A 23,204-nucleotide genomic window follows, 5' to 3' on the forward strand; every position below is an offset into this window, starting at 1 on the left:
ACTCTTAAATATTGAGAACAAACTGAGGGTTGATGAGGGGGGTGGGGGAGAGGGGAAAGTGGATGATGCACATTGAGGAGGGCACCTGTTGGGTTGAGCACTGGGTGTTGTATGGAAACCAATTTGATAAAAATTATGTTTAATATAAAAAAAAGAAACCTCTATTGGAAATTAAAAAAAAAAGAATATTAGTGTAAGGTGCCCACCATAGCGTATGACTGAATAGATGCTTTAAAAAAGTCATAGCAATTATTATGTTGTATCTCCTGTCACATCTGTCCAGTGGCTTGGATACTACAGCCACTCAGTAAATGTTAGTTGGCAGATTAGTCTGTGACTGCCAAGCGTTGGAGAGTTTGGATGACTGAGTCCTTTGCCAGTTTATATAGGACCTTTCCTGTAACTACTTGTATTTGACTGCTGCTTAGCAGTCTTACCCCCAGGGACAGGTAGGAACAAAACAATGCCAAGAACAGATATCTAGGGTTGTGAGGCAGAATGAATCATTCAGTAAATGTTTATCAAGGGTCTATTATGTTAAGGACTTTGCAAGGTGCTGTTAGGAATAATAAAATTGAATTGACACAAAGCTTTCCCATCAGGAGCTTATAGTTCAGATGGAAAAATGAAAAGTGTGCAGAAAAAAATGCCATAAGAGAGGCAGAGATTAAAGCTCTGAAGACCTGTAGCGGGGAGATTATTTTCATCTAGGTAGAGGTGCGAGAGGTGACGACTATAACTTGGACATTCATAGTTGAGATCAAAGGACATTCTAGGAGGAAAGTGGGTAGGAGAAGACATGGAAAGGAAAAAATTTCCTAAATCTGCTCATAGTTTTAGAAGTGCATGGATGTATGTGAAGGGGGGGGGGCAGTAGGAGAAGCTAGAAAGATTATTTGGGTCCAGATTTTGTAAGACTTTATATGCCTGGACAAAAGTATTTTGACATCTTTCGTTGGTGACGGAAAGACATTAGAGGATTTTAAGTAGTGCAATTTTATGGTCAGGTCAATATTTTGGAGGGATGATTTTGAGGATGAATTGGAAAATGGAGAATGGAAGTAGGGGAAACTTGTAGGAAGGCGTTAAAATAGTTCACGGATGCTTTGCTTCCTGTGACTTTTTTGGGAATGTATCAGTTTGCCTGCCAAAACTTGGGCATTATTTCTATCACCCTGCACCGCCAGGAATTGGGAAAATGGGCACAGGCTTCAAATTTAGTGACTTCCTATAAAAATATCCTAGTTCTTTATTTATGTTTATTTATTTTTGACAGAGAGAGAGAGAGAGAGAGAAAGACAGAGACAGAGCATGAGTGGGGGGAGGGGCAGAGAGAGAGGGAGACCCAGAATCTGAAACAGGCTCCAGGCTCTGAGCCGTCAGCCCAGAGCCCGACGCGGGGCTCGAACTCACGGACCGTGAGATCGTGACCTGAGCCGAAGTCGGAAGTTCAACCGACTGAGCCACCCAGGCGCCCCAAAATATCCTAGTTTCTGATTTAATTTCTTTCATCTTCTTCTGGATATGCTCCCTCCTACCATCAGCAGTGGCTGGGAGTTGGGTTTTCCCTGCCAGATACCAGTCACTGGAGGTAAAAGGCCCATTTTCTCACCTCTCCACATTTCACTTCCCCTCCCCCAATACACCCACCACTCCAAAGCTTTTGCTGATGTTGCCACTTGTCCCCATGAGTACGCGTCCTTTGTTCACTGGAAAGCTCAGATCCTTTGCAAAGAACTGCTGTTGTACCATCTGGCAATCTGTGAATTTTTTAGTAGCCTGGATGTTTGTGAGAGAGCAGGAACTCGGAAGCCAGAATCCAAACCGTTTGCAAGTAATTCTTTAGAAAAAAGGGGAAAAACCCAAACCAGTTCACTTTTACTAGCATTCTCTCATTCGAAGTGCTCGCGTTAGGTCCCCTGGATCAATTCCCAGGGAAAATCGGAGGACCAAGTGGATGTATGCGGTTATGCGGAGCAAAATAATGGTATGCTTCAACTTCCGGTTTCTCCCGTATAAAATTGTATGATGTGATTAAGTTGCAGGTTTGCCAGAAAGGGGATGAGTCAGGAGAAGTAGAACAGCACTGTGACGTTGTTCAATGCTGGAAATAAGAAATCGATGTTTGTTTCTAGGAAAGGTATTTCTTCCCAGAGTTGTCTAGCTGGCTTTAGGGGGAACAAAGGACCCAGAACTTGGGAAAGATTGCTAAGACCACATGTTCATCCTGAGAGAACTTTCTAGAACTCCCAGTTATTTCTTTCTATTTGAGCAAATAGGGCTAGAGGAGTTCTTCTGGGTCTATTTATGACCAGCCAAGAGGCTAACAGGCCAAACGGTTGGGAAATATGACATATCCTAAGGAGATAGGAAGGAAGTTATCCACAGATGATTTATAAAACTCAGGGCTCTACCTGTTAGGACTTGATTAGATTATATGCTGATTGAAATCTTATAGGAAATGTTCTTTGTTGCCCTGTTCTTCATGTTGACCTAGAGTTGCGATTGGAGGGGGCATTTGATCGAAAGGAAAGTGGTCGAGTGACAAGAGGCTCAAAGCACGTCAGGCAGCTTAGACCCAAGTCTATAAGGAGTCAGCATTTCGTCAGTCTCTACTGGGTAATTAATTAAGTGATTGTCCTCCAGGAAGGTTTTGTTCTAAACTCAAACTCTCCCAGCCCCCTCAAGACCACCAAGGAGCCAGAACTGGTGAGAAATGCTGCAGCTGCTCACATATAACAGGAGCTTTTGAAAAGGAAATAGGGAGAAATTCCTAATCCCACTGATACCATGGCAGGAATGGAAGAATTTGCAGGGATGGAACCATCTGGATTCCGGCCAGCACTTTGGGGTTAACACCTGCATTTTTTAAGGCACATAGGATGCCAGGACTTTTAGAAAAGAGAGCTCACAAAATGGTCATGCAGTCTGGGCCATCGTAGCTCTGTATGCTGTCCTTCACACATAGGTCCTCCAATCAAGCCCTGAGGTGGGTCTCTATGGAGAGAAAGGGCAAGCCTTTTGGTTGGTTGACTTTGGTCCAGATTTGCACAGTTGCACAGGACATTTTCCTGATTGATTGAAAGCTTTGCACATGACTCAGCTATACATTGGGACCGTCACCCACGTTTCAGATGAGAAAACTCCGTGGAAGAGCAACTCCTTCAGTGGCCATGTAGCAGGCAGGTCAAAGACTCAACTGGGATTAGAGACAAGATCTCTCACTCCCAGGACACAGCTGTGATGGTCTGTGTAAGGAGAGGACAGGAGGAACAATGACATTCCCAATGAATAGGGTGTCGCTGAATCTCAAAGCTTCTAACTGGACCAGAGCTTTGGAGGATTCATCACCTTTCAAGCACCATGCCATGGGTCAGACTGATGACATTTTGCTTCCCTATAATCAGTAATTTTGTATGTAGCCAGTTTGTTCTGCGAAAAAAGGCCTTTTCTTTCTTCAGAAGAAGTAAGGTTGTGCACGTAACACAGACTTATGACATGTGGGTTGCATACTTGAAGTGGTTGTTATTCCTGGAGTGTGATAACTGGCAAAATCTGGCTTCAGATCTGGGTTTGACCACTCCACGATACCATTCATGCCTTTACCCATTCATTCATTTCCTCCCTCTCATTGAATCCGGAGTTGCCGGATTTAGCAAATAAAAATATAGGATGTCCAGTCACATTTCAATATCATGTAAACATGAATGATTTTTTTTGGGTGCAAGTATGCCCTAATTCGATTTGTAGTTCAGATAAAAACAAGTGCAATTTCATTATAGGCCTTTCCCACGTGATATTTGGGATATACTTATACTGAAAAAGTATTCATTGTCGTCTGAAATTTAAGATTAACTGGGCATCCTATATTTTATCTGGCAACCCTACCTGAATCCCAGTTTGTATCTGAAAAATAGGGGAGTGAGGACTGTCGCACGGTGCTGGGATGGGGAGATGATGCATGAGAGAGCCCTGTACCATGATGGGCTCATGCTGGCTTAGTTCCTTCTTTTGTGTGTGTGTGTGTGTGTGTGTGTGTGTGTGTGTGTGTTCTGCCTTCGTGTAGGGCTCATAATGATCTTCTTGTCCACGTGGAAGTTGATTCACCCTTAGGGGGTTCAGTTCGGAAGCTGATAGGTGAACAGAAAACATTATTGGGAACCGTCAGCAGTCCCTGCCGGCCCTCCCCCTCCCCCTCCCCCGCCAGTCTTTGCCAGTTTCGCCACCCAGGCCCCCTCTTCGGCGCTCTGTCTCTTGTCTCTTTTTGTCACCTCTCGGTGCCTTGCTCTCATGCTCTGTCTAGACCCTGTTTTATGGACTTGTCGCCTCCCCTGCATTGGTTTTGTTTAGTGCCCACTGTCTACCTACTGTTCACTTTTATACTGACTTCCCTGAAAGCCTTTGTTCAGCGTTCCCCAAGTCTCCTTCAGCGCTTCAAACATGTGGGACTGTTTAGGCTCGAGTGATAAATTGCACGGAGTTGAAGGTAAAGGGGAAGCTCCTCTCTCCCCACTTGGTCTTGGCTGACGTTTGAACAAGAGCCAGACTCGACTTCGATTTAATGCTAGCAGTCCACTTGATGCTTGCCCAAGTAAATGTAGAGTGGCTAATGCATTTTATCATCCAGATGTTGAGTCACAAGATGAAGGATCACCACCATTTAGACATATATCTGGGTAATTTAGGGAGCTGAAAAAAAAAATCTAACTTTGAAAATTTGGTGTCGTTTTTGAGTCAACCTGTGTCGAAACACCGGACGGCAGATTTTAAAATTCTGCGTTTGCCTCCCTCACTCCCGTCGCGCCCCACTCTGACCCCGTCTCCCTCTTTTTCCTTTGCTGACCTTTCTTTTTTTTTTACTTCCTGCCTTTGGCTTTAGGGACTCCTTAGCTTCCCCCCACCTTGCCTTGCGTTTTTAGTGAGGTGTCTAACCTTGAGTCAGACACAGGCTGTCAGAAACATTTCCGGGAGCAACTGGTACCCGAGTGCCTTTCTCCTCAATCCCCTCTTTCTTCTTTTCATTCCCTGATGAAGAATGAAACGCTGGCTTCACTGTAGGTGTTCTGTTTATAACTCCGGCTTGGCGGTTTTCACTTCGAGTGGAGTCCATTGAGCTTGTAAATTGTATTGGATCAGTGAGCCCATAATGAGACCTCCAAACCCAAACAGTAGAAGTCTGCTGGGATTTTATTGTTCATAAAGCTTCTTCCCTGGGGAGGGATAGAGTCATTAGGTGTGCACTGTGTTTAATATTTGGTCATGACAGGAAGCAATAATTTTCTATTTTTATGGTGGCTTCTGAGTTTTTAAAGCAATTGCCTAATTCCCATCACTGAGACTGGAAGCAAATTAACCAGACAGCGAGGTAAGCCGGTATGTGGTTTTGGTCAGGGCGTATCTTGTTTAGCGTCTTTCTCCGTCCCGTGCCTGACCCCCCGCCACTCTGATGGCTGGAACCTGCCTACACGGGGGTGTAACTTATCATTTGGAGTCCCATGGACTCTTACTGCCAGGTAGAAACGTGCCCTCTCCAAAGAGGTGGAGCTGTGGGCTCCTGTTTGGGAGGCCCTCCCCTGTCCTTTCAGACCCTCCCCTCCTTAGATGAGAGAAGTATGTCACGTTTTTTCAAAATTGGCATCGGCCTGAAACAGGCCGCCTCCCTCATTCTTAACCCCTGGGCAGGCAGCTGGATTTGAGCGGGACACCTACGCTAAAGTCCAGCACCAAGAAGCCCCAAGTTAAGGTGTTAGGTCTTCTTGCTTCATGAAGACGGGGGGGGGGGGGATGCTTTGGGTTGGAGCCTCTGGGAACAGAGCCCAAACCTAAGCATCTGCAGATGAGGGCAGGGAGATCAGTTTGATGAGTTGGCATGATTTCTCTTGGTCGGGCCAGGCTGACCTGTGATACTGAAATAGGAAGGAGGTGGGAATTTCCAAGGGCAGGGGCTCAGCTGTTCCCCACTCACATCTGTAAAGGGGCATGACCACTAGTAGATTATGGCACAGGTCACGGGGTCAGTGGTCCACTGACTGCAGGATGCTAGTCTACCCTGACAGCAGGATTTGAAGTTCCGTGGAAATGGGATTCTGTGATGTAATTCTGAGGACAAGGAAGGTTGGAAAGAAGGCTAGTTTTTTTTTTTTTTTTAAGTTTATTCACTTATTTTGAGAGGGAGAGAGAGAGAGCACTCATGTGCATGGGAAAGGACAGAGAGAGGGAGAGAAAGAGAATCCGAAGGGGTTCTGCACCCACAGCACAGAGCCGGATGCGGGGTTTGAACTCATGAACTGTGAGATCATGACATGAGCTGAAGTTGGATGCTGAAGGGACTGAGCCACCCAGGCGCCCCAGAAGGCTGGTTGTCTTGAGACCCATTGTGTCTGTAGATTAATCTCGGTCCCTTCGGCATTTTTTTTTCCCTAGTAGAAAACTAAAAATGAGGCGTCAGTGACATGCTTCTTTGGGAAGTCACAGCCTACCTTCTTCTTCTTCTTCTTCTTTTTTTTTTTTTTTTTTTTTGAGTTTTACAGACCTTAGCAGGAACCAGCTGGGCAAAATTGTGTCCGAAAAGATTGTCATGCTTGACCTGACCTGCAGAGCTGTGGAACTGACTCTCAGCTGTTAATCAGATGTGATGACCTTGAGAAAACTTCCTGAAAGCTCCCTGGCATGGGAAGCCTAGACTTGTTGCACGTTAGAGGGTTCCGGGGAAGGTCAGGGAGCCAGGGCTTGAAGGCAGAAAACCAGACCCAGGGAGTAAATGAAAGGACCTTTTTTCCAAACCCAAGTCATACATATCTATCCTCTGAAATACTATGTCTATGGAGAGAGAGGTTGCCTGATACCATCCCAAGATTTTGGTGTTCTCATCTCCCCCACCACATCCCTTCCTTTTTCATCATGGATACCGTCGATGGTCCAGGAAAGCCTGTGGATCTCTGATCCCGTTGGGGCTTGTCTACATTTAAAATGGAAAGAGATGCTTAGATGCTAAATTTCAATTAGGGGGCAGTGAAAATAAAGATCTGATTTGTTTATCCTTCCAAGTTCATGGATCTCTTCCATCCCCAAACACATCGAAAGTTCCACCAGTGATGTACTGTGCCCTTTCTTTTCTCTTATCCCGTCTCCACTCCTTTGTTCTCTTTCTTGCCTCTTTACTCCTATTCTGTTCTTGTTCTTGCCTCCTTTTCTTTTTCCTTTCCTCTCACTCTGCGCCTTTTCTTCCTGTCTCTCTTTCCCCTTGCTGCCTGCCTTCCCCTCCCTAAGTTATCGCGGACTTGTGCAGGAGCCGACAGCCAGTGTGTTTGTCGGGAACTTGGTCTCAGCCGTTCTGTTGCTCTCAATGGCCCATTTGTTTGCTCTTGTGCAGGAAAAAAAAAAAAAAAAGAAACTTTTCCAACCTACGAGTTCCGTTGTCTCCCTAGGGATCCTTGTTTGAATCTTTGCTGTAAGATTTTTTTTTTTTCCTATGAAGTACCAAAGAAATAATTGCCTTATCGTTAACAAACAGAACCTGGCTCTTATCACCCCATACCCCAGAGCCTTGGTGCAAAAGTTGGGCCGTGCCAAGTGCATGCATTAACCTGATACGCGAAACCCCTTTTCAAAGCTGGTCCTTAGAGGACACTCATTGAGGGCGTTTTTGTCGAGAGGTGGCACAGTGAAAGCACTTCTTACGGCACTGGGTGCCAAAAGAGATTGGCTGGCGTTTACACCCCTGTTACAACAAAAAAAGAGTGTATTTTTCTGGGAGGAACATTTTCAGATTGTTCTAATTGTCACTGGCAACGAACAGTACTTGGAACCGGAGTCTTGCAGTGGCCTCACTGGAGTTTTAAAGCATCCCTTGGCACAAGAGACTTTTTGGTTCCGTGGGTGCGCTGTGGCCTGAAAAAGCAAACGGATCATAAAAAGCACCAGGCCTGACGGCCCACTATTGCCCTGCGAAAGGATGTGACATAACTTGGAACGTGGGCTGCACTGTCAGTGTGGATTCCAAGTTTGTTTTTGGAGCCACGGAGGTCTCCTGTGAGAGTTCATTTGCATCTCGTAACAGTCTCTTGGCCTCCACCTGTTTAAAGCAGAGTCCTTTCGGAACCTGCATGGATCGTGGTATCTTCTCACTTCAACTGATGGTATCATTTTCAGAAAGGCCGAGCATGAGGTTGGCCCCTCTATGCCAACCTACCATTGGAACAACATCGCTTCTGCCGTCTTTTGGATCTTTCGACAAGGCCGAAGCACAAGGGATCTGGGGAAATGCTTGCTTTGGGGTCAACTTGAATCGCCATCCTTTTAAAAAAGTTTGCCCTGTTGTGTCTTCTTTGTTAAAATAAAATAAATAAATAAGAAAACCCCACAGCAAAACACAAAAAAAGATATATGGTGTTGCATCAGATACTGACAGCGCATCTCAAAAGATCCTTGGGGAAGCTTTTGTTTGGGGTGGGAGAAATCTTCCTCTTAAGCATTTCCCAGCATTCCTTCAAGACATCTGGTTCTCTCATTTTCTCTCTGACTTCTGTGCTTTTTTTTTTTTTTAAATAACTCCACTACTGTCATTATTTTTATTATTTTTAACCATTTAACGAAATGTGCTGAATGGCGATCCCACATGGCATCTTGTCTAAAACTCGTTTGACCTTTGGAAGTGATGACCTTAACCAATTTTTACTGGCAAGTGTCTTGACTTTATTACTCAGGAGACAGTTTATTTATTTTTTTCCTTAAAGAGAAGAGTGAACAAGAGAGAGTGAGCTTATCTTAAGATCAAAGAAAAAGAAAGAGCAAGGAGGTTCTACCCCCACCCCCCCCATCTCCATGCTGGAGCAAAAAATTTTCTCTTTCCCATCCTGTTTTGTTATTATTCTCAGTGTCCTTATAAAAGCATAAATAAACACGGTGAAATCTCACCCTTGCCTCCTGTACCCACATTTCCCTCTTGAAGCATTTGGGAGCTCCTCTGTTTGCACTTTGAAATTGGGCTGCTGAGTTGATGCATTGTCTCATGTCACCATCGTATTATTTTCTTTTGCCCACTGTCAGTGGAGGCCAAATCTATTAAGTGCAAAGAAAAAAAAAAATAAATAAAAGGAAGCAAACTGGGTTGCTGCGCTTTCTGCTCTAACTCTAGGAGACGTAGGTCTGAGTTAGAAGGATTAACTTTGCTGCTTTGTGCGCCCTGCCGTCCCTGGGCTCTATCACCAAAAGCAAATACAGGTAAGCAGAACGGTGTGCGGTTGGCAGCCACTGGGTGAAGAGCCCCCCCCCCCCGGTGGAATGAACACTGTAAATGAATTGCTGTTCTACCCCGGGGCAGGGCAGCGTGAGAAACACCAGTAGAACAGGGCAGAACTGCACTGCCTCCCTCTCCCTGCACTGAAGAGCTAGTTTAGGTGTCTAGCATCATACATCTCAAAGCCCCGCAAACTACGGGGAGAAAAGAACCCTTAAGCTGCAGCATCCTTCCTTGGAAAGGGAGTCATTTCCTTCTGGGTGGTTTGTGGTTGTATGTCGAGAAAAGGGGTAGGAACTTCACGTAGAGCATTTCTTCGAGGGGGGTGCTGAAGCAAAGGGCCTCTTTAGGAGGTGGGAGCATGGACGGTGTCGTGGTGTTGGGAAGGGATCCTATCGACTTGGAGCTTGGGAGCTGTATCTCTGTCACCCAGCACCCACATGCAGCGGCTGCCCTCAGGGTTTCGTCTCTGGATGGCGTCAGCATGCAGGCGCTGTGGGTCCAGGCTTCTCCAAATGTCAGGAGATGAATGACGATTGGCCGAGAGCTTGACCAAAGCACCAGGCATTTGGGAGGAAGCATTCTTCATTGGCATGCCGGGCTAAGGAGAAAATCGCCTTTATAGACACAGTTTACGGTTTGGATGGCTAGAGCATCAAGAGATGCTGTTTGCAATAAGAATGAGCAGTTCATAGCAGTTGGAACCGCCGATATATTCTCTGTCATGTCGTCTCACTCCAATGCCATGGCTCGTATACGGCTTCACCTTATTCAAAGCAAGCGATGCTATGGATTCAGTTAATTAATCAAGCACTCCGTCCCTCCCCAAGTGTGTTGTGAGTCCCTCGTAGCACTTAGCACTGTGTAGTGCTGTACTTGGGGGCGGGATAGGAGCACTTCTGGTCCAAGGTGGAAGGGGAAAGGTGAGCATTTCTGCATTCTTGATTCTAGCGAGGCTTATTTCTGTATCTGAGAACTCTTAAAACACATTGCATGTCTCTGGGGCTCAAACCAAGCAGTCGGTTCTAGAAGTCATGTTGGTATTATTGCTAGGTTGTTGTTTTTTCTTCTTCTGTGGTCACTATTATTTTCTTGGTCCACCCATCACAGAACAGAGGTCACAGCACCATGACCTTTTCCTGGTGGAATGGACTGCTGAAGAAGTCACATGGCCAAGTTTGTATCGGGGGTCCACATTTGTTTCCTCCACTCTTTTAATCAGAATGCTCATTTAATTCTATTCCAGCACCTGTTCAGCAATTAACACCCTACGATTTGCATCTTACCCTGACATTTGCTATCTTTCCAATTAGTTTTTATATCAGTATAATTAGGTAGGGTTATTACAGTGCATCAAGCAGGGTCATGGTTATTCCCAAGCCTTTAAGCGCTTTCCCAGATTTGTTTAGGGAAGCCACTAAGGGCAAATGGTTGATTAGGATCACTGTTTTTCTTCTTCATTCAGATCAGGAGAAAACTGTTTCCCCATGTGGCTCATGAAAGATCAGGGAAATATGTCAACCTATAAGAATTAGTATTATGTAGTTCATGACTTTTGGGTGAATTTACAGAGGATTATAAATAAGCTACATAAGGTGAAAGTACCGTGGGTGTTTTCTGTGCAGGGCCCAAGGCAAGATCCTCACTTCGCTTGCTTTGGGTTATCCGTGGCGGGGACAAAGGGAAGACGTTAAGCAAAATCGAAAGCTTCAGAGTCAACTTTTGTGCGTGTGCATATGTGCGTGAGGATGCAGGAAGGAGGAGAGGGGGAAGCGTTTTTATCCTAATGGCATCAGGGGATAAAGAGAAGGTGATTTGAATGCTCACCTGATATCTGCACTGAAGTTTAAGCTTGGTTTTGTGATTTTCACCCACATCGGGAGTATGTGACGAGACAAAACCCAAAACTCTCTCCTTACTGGAAAAAAAAAGTAAATTCAGAAGGCAGACGCTTTGCTGGGTCCATCCGTGTGTCTACCTGTTATATCCTGTATACTTGGAGCATTGCCTGGATGCTTCCGATAACGTGATCCGTAATATGGGCTGGGGGGAATCATTGCCTGTCGTTAAATGGCATGCCCAGAATAGGAACTGATCTTGGTAAGATTTAGAGTACATGCCATCCAATAATGCATTGTCAGACATTATTCTATGATAATGTGTATAGAGTCTCTCTTTTATATGCCAAGGTCAGATCCATGATTTCCTCATAAATGTACATGTGTAGGTCATACACATATACTTAGGTCAAATTCCATGACACTCAATGGCAAAGTCCCGGAATTTGGACATAGTTGTTGGAAACAAGTGAGGACTCTGAAATCTCTGGGCAGAGTTTAGATTTTGGTGGGACCGAATTGTTTGTAATGGTATCTGGAGTCTTTGCTGAATTGGTAGGATGACAGCAATATCTGGATGTTGCATCTGATACAGTTGTTGGAGAGACAACACCATGATTGATGGGGGATGTAATAATGCCAGATTCCTCTGGGAGAGAATTTTACACTGTCTGATTTCATATCGACAAGGTTTTCTTTTACCTGTGATACACAATTGCATGGAGTCATTTTGTTGTGGCTTGACTTGATTTTTTTAATAGCGAGTAGACATGTGATTTTAGGAGGGGCGTATCTGAAAACCAGGGAGTCTGGATTGCCATAACTGGAGCACATCTATTTACCATGTAGGAGCTGGCACCTGAAATTAAAACTCCCAGGTACTGATTTGGGATCTTGGAATGTTTCTGCCTTAAGTAGGAAGGGGAGCAGGTATGATGGAGCTGGGGGGAGAGACAGAGGAGGGAAGACTTCATAGATGTTGTTGCTTTTACACCATTTTGATATTTCCTCCTCAAATGTTGACACAGAGTAGACACCCAGCAAATATTACTTAAAGGAATGACAGAACCTACTGTTAGGACAGCAGGAACCAAATGGTGCAAGTTCAGTGGGAAAGAAGCAGCAAAGGGTGCGGGAAAGCACAATCTGGTCTCTGGAGGGAAAATGGGGAGAAATTCAGCTGTTTTACCATTGGCTGTGATTGGCATGATAAAAACCAATGGAAAAATCCTGGTCGTTAGTTAGTTCATATCTACTTTTTAATTGGGACTGTATGTTTCTTTTGTCTGTCTATCTATCTATCTATCTATCTATCTATCTATCTATCTATCTATTTTGAGAGACAGAGAGAGAGAGAGAGGGAGAGAGAGAAAATCCCAAGCAGTTTCCACACTGTCAGCGCAGAGCCCGGTGTGAGATCATGACCTGAGCTGAAACCAGGAGTCAGACGCTTAACTGACTGAGCCACCCGGGTGCCCCGGGACTGTATGTTTCAATGTGAAGTTTTTGCTCCAGTGTCCTTGGGGTCTTAAATGTCACCCCGGTGAAGATCTTCCTCCTCGATCCTGCAGTTCCTAACCCCCTTCCGTGCTCGATTTTTCTCATCACGCTTTTCACTAATTAACATACTCTGTATTTTTCTCATTTGTTGCTTGTGTATATTGCCCTCGCTGACTCCCACTACAAAGGGGCAGAGAGTTTTGTTTTTCTGTTTAGCGGTTCATCCCCAACATCGAGAATAATGCCTAACACATAGTAGGTACCAATGAACGTTTATTTAATGAATGAATAAAAGAAGACCTACATTGTGGAAGTCTTTGTTTCATGTTCTAGTGGTCAGGGGTCTCAGGGACACTTTGAGTATACATAATGCACAAATGCACACTGGGCAAGGGGACAGGGACATGTCCTTTTACCTTGGGTGCCTCACTGGTAGCACCTGTTTGAAATCTAGCAACCAGCACCAACGGGGAAGCATTTCAAAGGCAGAACATATTATGTAAGTCCAGAATAAAAACTGTAACCGTGTCCACTGGTGGAAGAATTGAGAACCCTCTTTGCCCATCTTGGCTTGCACTTCATCCTTGCCTCAATAGATTTCATCTGGAATGCAAACACATTTATAGAATGAAAGGGCCTGTTTAATATACGAAATACTGACTCCAGGAAGAGAGCAAGGGAGTAAGAGTGAGAGGGACAAGCTTAGTGTGCATCAGGAATCACTTAGATGGTTTTCAACTTGGGGTTAAGGCAAATTTCTCTATTTCAAGCTACTTATTTTTGGTTGCATTTTTCTTTGTATAGGATTCCTATAAACTATTTGCATCTAAGTGAAAATATACTTTTCTGCACGTTCCCTATACTAGTAAGTGTGATGTGAACTTTACGTTCATATATACATATATGTATATATGAATGTGTATGTATGTATGAATATATATGTATATGTAAGTATATATGAACGTATATGTATGTCTGTATATTTATATATGAATGTGTATGTATGTATGAATATATATGTATATGTGTATATGTAAGTATATATGAACGTATATGTATGTATGCATATTTATATATGAATGTGTATGTATGTATGAATCTATATGTATATATGAATCTATATGTATATACACATGCAAAGGAACCTTCCATACAAAGTTCCTCCGTCACATCGTACCTGTGGCTTCCCTTCCTCTTTCCTCCACACCACTACCCTACACACACACCCCTTTTGACTTCAGGGACAAAAATACAGTCTTATCCCTTTAACCAAAACCTACGACACAAGAATTCTAGGAAAATGATATGCTTGCAAAGAAGTGGGAGAAGTAGAAAAATAAACAGGGCATAATTTTTTCTCTTCTGTCTTGGAATGGGAGCAGACGGATTTGGCTTCCTAAGGTGATGAGGTTTCTTTCCCCACTTTGGTTTTCTAACGCTCTGGTTCTTTCAAGGCTCCCTTTGTAAAGTTACCACAGTGAGGTGGGGAAAGCTTTACCACTCTGGAGGAGGAGCTCTGGGAGGGGCACTTGCCTAGGCATCAGTTTCTTATTCATACTGTGCCCTTTTTTTTTTTTTTTTTTTTTTTTGGCTCTGCAAGATTTGATAACATGTTGGCCTAAAAAATAAAAAAAGTCAAGGGGCGCCTGGGTGGCTCAGTTACTTAATCATCCGACTCCGGCTCAGGTCATTATCTCGCGGTTCGTGGGTTCAAGCCCCGCGTTGGGCTCTGGGCTGACAGCTCAGGGCCTGGAGCCTGCCTCGGACTCTGTGTCTCCCTCTCTGTCTGCCCCTCCCCTGCTCACACTCTGTCTCTCTCCGTCTCTCAAAAATATATAAACATTAAAAAAAAAGTCCAAATGAATATTATTTCCCTCTAAGAATGCTAGCAAATAGCACAGGGGAAGGGGTGCCACAGGGTAGTCGCAGCAAATGTAGACTTGGTTCTGTGAAGATGCATTTTGGGGTCTCGGGCAGGGTCCTTTCGGTCCATGTGCCATCGTGTTTCACTCTTGTGTCCCTTGCTTTAAAGACCTTCTGGGACGCAGATCGTTGTTTGACCCGATGTGTCCTGCCTTTGGCATCGTGCATGGTTCCAGCACCGGACTGAGGGAGCATCTGGTCATTATTATTTATCGATTGGCAAACTTTAGGAGTTGAGGTGGGGAGAAAGAGAAGCGAGCTGAAGGGATACGTTTATTGGGAATACACTAGGCGAGGACAGCTTTCAGAGCCATTGCAAATGGAATTAAAAACGAGAGACCCAGGGGCTTACTTCTAGCACAGAAAATACGAAAGAAAAATGTTTCTTCTGGTCCTCCTCCTGCCTTCTCCTTGTTTTCTTTCTCTTTTTTTTTTTCTCTCCTCCTTTTGCCAGAACAAGTCGGTAGTGTCATAAACACACCAACTAAGTATGAGAAAGCATGGCATACGTGAGGGAGAGTGAGATTAGCAAACTAATCAATATAAACAATATTGCCGACTGTGTGCAGTTTCCTTAGGAACGACCCCCAGCGACCAGGATGCGGTAGCAATCGCTTCGGTAAATGTAGTTCGCTTTTATCCCTAAATAGCTCAGCCCATCAGCTGTTGAGTACTTGTTTAGAATTTGCAGCAGTGGGGAGAGAGTAACTTTGGCTACAAATCTGAAGGTGAAGGCTGCCTTAGAGACATATGTGTATGTGTGTATGTATATTTCGCATGTACACACACAGGTATATATGCACACACGGTACACGCAGAAATACACACATATATGTATCTATCTATCTATATACGTATAGAACAAAGCTAGTGTGCTTATTTTCTGCAGGTGACACCACGGTTCAGACTTGCTTAGTGGGGGCCGGTGACTGTCTTACACATCAGCACCCACTTTGGTCCCCGCCTTTCAGCCGCACGTTCAGGGGAGGCGCGTTGGCGAGGGACAGCAAGAGCCGCCACCCTCTGGGTCTGAAGCTCCGCCGGAGGCCTCAGGGAATATTCTCGGCAGCTCTGTGCCCTTAAATCGAGGGAAGGCATTCCAAGATGTCATAAATAAATAAATAACATTTGCCGTTGTTTATAAATCAATTAATTTGTAAGTTGAAAGGTCACGCAAAATATTTAGCGATTTCCGAGGCAGCTCTCAAGCTGCAGCGGCCGCCGAGCAGCTGTCAGGATGGTGCTCCCGCTCGGCGCTCAGCTGCTCGGCACCCGGAATTTTCTGCCGGGGGACGGGTGACCGCTTGATTAGTCGCTACTGGGTTTTGTTCAAGGGAGAGCTCTGCATGGTTGCATTTTAACACCTTCTCCACTAAGCAGGAGGCCAGCACAGGGTGCTAAATTCCTGTCTGTGGCTGTCTGTGAAATAAATCTGTGTGCTGTGCCGTTCCAAGCTGTCAGCAGTGGCTCGCCCTGATGGGCCCCTGAAAGGAGTTTCCTTTCGGTCTGTGGAACAGTGAGCAGCCACTAGGGAGCTGTCTTTAGCTCAGATTTCAGAGTTCGCTCATTAGACCAATAACAGCAGACACTCTCTTAAACATATTCACAAAGTTATATTATGAGAAGGGAAAAAATGGCCAGGGCCAGACAATGCTAATATTCGGTTTCCCCTCGCCGTGCGCACCAGCCGCGATGGGAGACAGGAGGGCTCCATTACCTCAGGCCCCCTGTCCTTCCAGGTTTCCCCCCTACTTTCCTTTTTTGATGTGTGGCCTATCTCCGTGACAAGTTTATTTATGAAAGCAGAGTTTCTTCCCTTCCCGGTGAGGGAGCACCGCTCATCCATTTTCTCCGGCCCTCCTTACCGGGAGCCCCAGCCAACGGTGTCTGAAGGGGAGGGTGTCCAGCGAAACGATCATCCCGCGCTCTGGCTCCTCTTGCTCGTTCTTTTCAATGCATGTTTTCCCTCTTGGCTCTAGGAAGCCGGCAATGTCCTCAGATATTTATGTGAGATTCGGGAAATGAAGCCAGGAACTGAATTTCTGAGTGGGGTGTTTCCCTGCAAAAACAGTCTTGGCCTCTGCCCTCTACTTAACTTGTTCAACTCTTTTACTTTAAACGTTCCAGAATCTCCGCGCCTCCCTGCCCCGCCTGTCACGGGCACCCGAGCCACCGTTAGGCTCTGCCATCTACCACGTGGATGCCGTGCGCACAGCATCTGGGAAACCTTGAATCCAGGGGCGGTGTTTCTCCGAGGCGCGGCGGGAAGGCGCAAAAGCGGGTCTACGCCCGGTCGCCAGGGTTTTTGCGGGGTTCGCGTCTCCGTCCGCGATCTCCACCGCGGAGGTGATTATTTCCACGTTAAATGCTGTACAGTAACTTTAAAAGTCGAATTCTTATTTTGGATGCTGGATGCCAAGTGCACGCTTGCTTTCCTATTCTGGTAGTTATTTGTCATTATGACGTGCGATCCGATTTGTGCCTGGTAGTGCTAGTTTTACGGTTACACGTAGATCTGCCTTAAGAATTCCCTGGTGCGCACTTGTATAGAAAGAACATGCTGAATATGTTCATACTTGGCTGCGGCACAAAGGTGATTCTCCTCTTTCTGAAAAAAAATGAAAAAAAAAAAAACTTGGGTAAAGTATGTTCAGCCATTGTCAAGTAACTCAAAGACAGGCAAAGAACAAAATAACTTTTTTCTTCTTTTTTATGACAAATTCAAACTCCCACTCCATGTGCTGGGGTTTTTTTTTTTTTCTTCCTCCTTTTTTTCCCCTTTCACTCATGGATAACTTAAAAATGGCTCAACTTGAAATTTTCCATGTGTCCAGGAAAGCTCCTGGGATTTCTGAGGATATGTAGGCAGGAAACACTTCAGAATATATAAGCAATCAAAAATTTGTTTTCAGTTTGTGAGCCTGCTGTATAAAACATCACAAACTGTGGCTTAACTAGCTTTGCCTACAGTTTTGCACACACATGGTGTGTTGTTGTTTTTATTGTAGTTTTAGGTTTTTGTTTTTGAGTGGTGCATAAATAAGGCCAAGAGTAGTTTGTTTATCTTGGGGATGGAGAGTTAGTTAACTGTGTATTTCTATATAGAGTCAGTTTTTTCCCTCTGTTTAGTTTCTAAGGGAACAAATGCCTGGGATGTGAAAAGCAAATCATGATCAAATGCCACTAACTTAATATTGGCATCAGGATTTCAGGCAAAAGGGGAAAATAAAATGTAATGTCATAACTTTTGTTCTTTTTTTTTAAAAATTTTTTTTTTTTCAATGTTTATTTATTTTTGGGACAGAGAGAGACAGAGCATGAACGGGGGAGGGGCAGAGAGAGGGAGACCCAGAATCGGAAACAGGCTCCAGGCTCTGAGCCATCAGCCCAGAGCCCGATGCGGGGCTCGAACTCCCGGACCGCGAGATCGTGACCTGGCTGAAGTCAGACGCTTAACCGACTGCGCCACCCAGGCGCCCCAACATAACTTTTGTTCTAACTGCATTTACGGCACTTTTCTAAAGAGCACCCCCTCCCCCACATTAATTGCAGTTATGGCAGTGAGCATCTTGATGGTTAACCGAGTAGGTTGAGGCACCGACTAGCTCAGGCAGCACGCCAGTCTGTCTCTGGGGCCCCCCAAAGGCTGACATTTTGCTCTTGAACGCTAGCTTAAACATCGGGTTAGTGGGCATGACTCATGACCTGACCGCGTCCTTGTCGAACGAGGCTTCTCGCAGTGACAGAGGCAGAACGCGTTTTGCAGTTGCGTGGTGAAATGCAGACTAGGAAAGGTGTGAAGGGGACTGCAGTAAGAGAAGGTGGAAAAAAAAGCATAAATACAGCTGACACACGTGTTGTGATTTTCCGTATCCTGCCTGAGGACCGGGCGTTAGAAGACTTCCCTGCCTCTTGCCATGTGCTGTAAATACCGCTTGGTGAAAACAGGCCCACACCCACGTATCACTGAAGTCTGTCTTGTACACAATTTGTGAAAGCTCGTATTGACCTCAAAGATATCCCAGGCCCTGCTGGTCATGATGATTGCATCGGAATTGGGGACACAGTCTCCCAAGTGGATTCAAATATTAGCCTCTGTGAACGGCCCAAATGTAGGACATTTAAAACGATTTCACTTGGAAACTATGCAGTGATATCTTCCTTTTTTTTCAGGGAAAAATGCTGAGATATCTGGTAAAATTATGTTTTCAGGGAAACCTGTGTGTCTTACTTTTCCAATAGGCTCAGGCTGGGCTTAGGTGTGACCTTGGGAACCGCTTTCTCTGTGGTGTGTGCATGCTGTGTGGGTGGCGTGCAAAAAGTCACGAGCAGATGAGAAAGTGATGGTCCTTAAGGCGGGGGGCAGGGGGTGTCAAGATCTGAGTCTGATCTCAGAATCCAGGATGACCCCAATCTTGCAGCCCAGCCTCTACTCCTTGGTTTAGAGGCCCAGTGTGATCTGGGACTTCCATAGAAGGGTGTCGAAGTTTTAGTGTCTTTTACACTTCTGAATGCTCGTAGTCTCACCCTTCCTGGCTTCCTCCACGGGTTCTTTTGTTTTCTCCATAAGGCTGTTCTAGTCTTAGCCTGGATTAGGTAATTTGCAAAGCACAACTCAAGTGGAGTAGAGGAGAACAAACCGTAAATGACAATATCGGCAGGAAAACACGATGAGGCAAACTGCATCTCTAGTTCCCCAAAGGGAGCTGATACCAAAATGATTCATATCTTGTGAATAGAGAATGTCGGAGGCCACAGGGAGTGCTCAGGGACTTGGTCAAGGCCGTGGAGTGAATCAGTGCGGAAGGCAGGACACAAAGCCTGGTGTCCTGACAGCTCACCAAAAGGCCAGCCTCTCTCCCTGTTGGCCTAGTCACTTAAAACATGGTGATGTGAAATGATCAGGCCACAGGAGCAACCTTTGCTGGAGAATCTTGGCCCGGAGGAGCAAGGATCAACAGTAGGTCTCATTAGGTTATACTTCCTTTCTCATTGGGAATATTTCTTTTTTTTTTTTTTTAGTTTATTTATTTATTTTTGAGACGGAGAGAGAGAGAAAGAAAACGTGTGGGGGAGGAACAGAGAGAGGGAGACAGAGAATCCCAAGCAAGCTCTACACCGTCAGTGCAGAGCCCAATGGGGGGCTCGAACTCATGAACTGTGGAATCATGACCTGAGCTGAAATCAAGAGTCGGACGCTTAACCAACTGAGCCACCCAGGCGCCCCCCACATGGAGAATATTTCTTAAGGCTTCTATTAACTCAGTTTTTTTGTTTTTTGGGTTTTTTTTTTGCTACTATGGCTTGAGGAAAGGTCACTTCTTCAGTAACAGATAAATTTATTTGTCTCATCTGGTGAGGAAGACTTCACAGTCATCTTGGGCCACACAAAGGTAACAATGTCAAGATGGCCAGAGGAGAGCTTCCCTGATGGTAATGGCCCTGGATTGTGGCCTGAAAAGTATGTGCTAAAGTGGGTGCTGCTGTGTTCATATTGCCGAGTCCCACGACCTCTAAGGGGAAAAGGAATTACTCTGGTTCTGAAGAGACACAAGTCAGCAGTGAAAATACTCTTTCCGGTCTCAGAAACAGAGAGATGAGGTCTTGGCAGGATGCCATGTCTCACTAAAGCCAACATCAGCCTTGCGAGTGGGCTTCTCATTTTTGCTCAGAAGCACCCCTGCAGAGCACTGGCAAGGAGAGGGTGTCCAGAAAAGGTAATTAACCAGACGATGTAGTTTTCCCACCAGGAAGCACATAAGAGGTTGTTTATTTAAAAATAGACTCATAGTGGATCGCGTAACAGAAAAAAACCCCTCCCTCCATGAAGATGTTCATTACCTTGTTTATTATCTGGAATAGTAAAGACCTGAACAACCTTTTTTTTTTCTTTAATATGAAATTTATTGTCAAATTGGTTTCCATACAATACTCGGTGCTCATCCCAACAGGTGCCCTCCTCAATGCCCATCACCCACTTTCCCCTCCCTCCCACCCCCCATCAACCCTCAGTTTATTCTCAGTTTTTTTTTTTTTTACATTTATTTATGTTTGAGAAACAGAGTGAGACAAAGCATGAGCGGGGGAGGGGCAGAGAGAGAAGGCGACACAGAATCTGAAGCAGGCTCCAGGCTCTGAGCCAGCGGTCAGCACAGAGCCCGATGCGGGGCTCGAACCCACAAACCGTGAGATCATGACTTGAGCCGAAGTCGGTTGCTCAACCGACTGAGCCGCCCGGGTGCCCCGTTTATTCTCAGTTTTTAAGAGTCTCTTATGGTTTGCCTCCCTCCCTCTCTAACATAAGACCTGAACAACCCAAAGCATATCCTGTAGAGGAAAGAGAATGAGTAGGCACATGATAGCACAGCAATTGGATGCACCCCTAAACAGCCATTGAGGAGGATTATGGGGGCTGGCTAGCAAATGTGGGAAGATGTTTAGTGGAAAATGGAATGTATATCGTGGATTCACAGATTGCTGCTCTGTAAAGTATGCCCCCAGGAAGCAGAGAAAGTCAAAACAGTCAGTGGTTAAGGTGGTGCAGTTATGGCTGCGGATCTGTTTTTTATTTCCTACTTTTATTCTCCTGCCTTAATGTAAATTACAACCAATGTTCCCAAGAAGGATCACTCGGACCGGCTTTTCGATATCTTGACCCAGAGTATGTTTTAACTTTCCATTCCCACTCTGGGTTCATCATGTTCCACGATGTTTAGCCATTTGTAAAAAAGTGAATCTTTATCCTGCAGGAAGGGATTTTTTTTTCTTGTGCTAAGGAGGAACCAAGATGCCAGTGAAGACGTGCTACATGGAGGCCCTGACCATTTGAAAATGGAAATTAAATTGTGGCTACTTTTGGGAAGACTCATGCTTTGACGTCATCACTTATCAAATGGGTCCAGCTTCTAGTATCATTTTAAACTCTTCCCGTTAAACACACACACACACACACACACACACACGTGCACACACACACACACACACACAGGATACTCGGTCTCATAATAGAGTCGTTGCTGTGTACATCAGTGCAGAAAACATCTCTTAGAAAAAAATAGCCCAGCTGCTCTCCAACATACAAGTAACTCCTTAGCAATGTTCCACAGGCTTTTTATGACCTGGTAGAGAAAGAAAAGGAAATCCTGCACTTTAATTTGATTTTTTGCTGTTAAATTTGTGTTTGTGGACAGGTGGTTCTTCGTCTATGTGCCTCAATTATCTTCTCCATGTCTCCTGTGTGCCTCAAAGGAATATCAGCAGCCCCACGGGACTGTTGTGTATGATTCCATTGTTCTGGATGAATGAAGAAATAAAAGATAAATCTGTTATCTATATTGTGGGATGAGGTGGGGCTCAATTTGAGCTATGATACCCATCTCTCAGCCCTGGTTATGGAATGTCGAGGGGCTTAGGTGTCTGTTAGGGGATTGTCGTGCTTAAAAAATTATGTTTTTAATTTTGGTGGAGTGTTTTTTAGAGGTAACTTTATATAAGGGACCACTTTGATTTTAGTCCTGTCTCAGAAGTTGAAGTAATTTGCACTTGGAGTGCAATGTGGAAGTTGAGTATCAATAAAAATCAGGAAAAAAAATTCTGCCTTGTTAATTTTTCTTGCAATAATTTTATCAGATGGATGCTGGCTTAGAGACACTGGGGTTAAAATTGTGTTCTAGGAAAAGCCAGTGTGTGAAGGAATTATAGATATTGAAGCCAATAGTAACAACAAATTATATGTTGATTTTGAGTGATTTTAATACCCCCCTTTTTTTTCAACATGGTCACTTATTGTCCTAAGGCCTTTGGACATGGGGAAAATACTAAGTCAACAATTCAATGACACCTAGAAGCAAAAGTCTTTTTGCACGGTGGAAAGAAAAATGCATCTCCTAATGAGATGGAAAACAAAGACGAAGGAGTTTCAGAGACAAAGAGCTTTGGTACAAACTGCCCCTGGTCCCCTGAGAGTCCAAACTCTTGCTGGCAAGAGGCAGCACTTCGGTGAATCCCTAACTGTTCTCTTGGTGCTTCGCCAGAGAGGTGTTTTTTCAGGATGAAAGAAATTGAGAATGAGGTAGTGGGAAGGGCCATCAACGTTTGCCCTCTCAGGACACGGCTGGAAGCGAATCTGACCGTCACCAGCTCCTAGGGGTCAGTTCTGAGCAGAAGCAGGGGCATCGCTCGCTCACCTGTCCTGATGGCCCCGTGTTCTAAGACCTGCTCGGTTATTGACCCGCAGGCTCTCCACGGTGAGAGCTGCCTCCGAACACCTCCCGGAGGCATTGCTTCTTACAGTGTTTCAGATTTCAACCTGAACTTGCCAGTGACCAGGAGGAGGTTCCTTCCTGCACTGCTTGCACTCACCATAGAAACAACTCCATCCTCCTGAGGCTGCAGGCTCTATCTTCCCGCGGCTGGATTTGATTCCAGAAGTTCAAGTGCAGGACATCGATCTACCTGCTGCTTTCACTGCGTAGAAGTAACTGTAAATGACTTCCATTGCCCTCTTTTGGAGAGGGGATCGGGAGTAGCGGGAAAAGACAGAGCTATCGGAGGAATTCTGAAAATGCTCACTCACAGAAAACAATTTCGCAGCAGTCGTTGAATAGGGGTAGGGGTGAAGAGGCAGGGGGACACTCAGTGCCTTCTCAAAGGGCCTGGAAGTTTCTAACCACTTTCTAGCAGGGCTTCCCACGGGCTCAGTGCCC

General features: G+C 45.1%; 1 protein-coding gene and 1 long non-coding RNA gene across 3 annotated transcripts in view; one reads left to right on the forward strand and one right to left on the reverse strand.

The window, feature by feature from the left end:
• EBF2 (EBF transcription factor 2) overlaps positions 1 to 23,204 on the forward strand; it is a 199,112-nt gene that overhangs the window by 20,334 nt on the left and 155,574 nt on the right. The window lies entirely within an intron of this gene.
• LOC122472071 lies at positions 12,832 to 17,738 on the reverse strand. Its single transcript, XR_006294339.1, has 2 exons — positions 16,365 to 17,738; positions 12,832 to 13,179 (listed from the first exon to the last, which is right to left on the reverse strand). It is a non-coding gene; the product is annotated as an uncharacterized LOC122472071 (long non-coding RNA).

Source organism: Prionailurus bengalensis, chromosome B1, assembly GCF_016509475.1.
Source record: "Prionailurus bengalensis isolate Pbe53 chromosome B1, Fcat_Pben_1.1_paternal_pri, whole genome shotgun sequence".
Lineage (NCBI taxonomy): Eukaryota > Metazoa > Chordata > Mammalia > Carnivora > Felidae > Prionailurus > Prionailurus bengalensis.